Here is a 600-nt window from a genome sequence, read left to right as displayed (position 1 = left end):
ATGGGTGGCAGCGTACGTGGAAAAGAAATACATAAGAAATGTATTTCTTTTATTTGGGAATTTTCTAGATAGCATGGAAGGGAAATGCGAGCGCAGCCTTTGTAATTGGAAATTCCCGCATGAATAGCTGAAAAAGGTGGTGGGGGGCGCCGAGTTCTCCACGGGAAAAAGAGAAAAAAACCAGAGGCGGACGGCGGCGAGTTCAAAGAGGAAAAAAAATCTCTGCAAAAAAGAGGAACAGCGTCCAATCAACCAGAGTTTTTATTTTCGAGAATACATACACGGTTTGTGCCTTGTAGGTGCTAGAAATAAAGAGGAAATTGAGCACTTTATGAAGAGAGGATCTCGACAAAACCCATGTTTTCTCTGTTTCTTGGGCTGCGCTGAAGCGAGTATCGTTCCCGTGTATTCTGCATCGCGTGGCCAGCTCTGCGACTTATAAGTTAAGCAAAAATAAATCAAGTGAAAACTCACTTGTAATGTTCATATAAGCTTCTTTTTTTTACTTTCCCTTTTGATTTAGAAAAAGGCGAAACTCATAAATCCTAAAAGGGATTTGGAAATGAATGAAAAAGCTTGGGGAGATCAAATTAATGGTAT

The sequence above is a fragment of the Cibotium barometz genome, chromosome 59, assembly GCF_041138505.1.
Source record: "Cibotium barometz isolate CiBa-2024 chromosome 59, ASM4113850v1, whole genome shotgun sequence".
Lineage (NCBI taxonomy): Eukaryota > Viridiplantae > Streptophyta > Polypodiopsida > Cyatheales > Cibotiaceae > Cibotium > Cibotium barometz.
Note: the sequence above shows the minus strand (reverse complement) of the source record.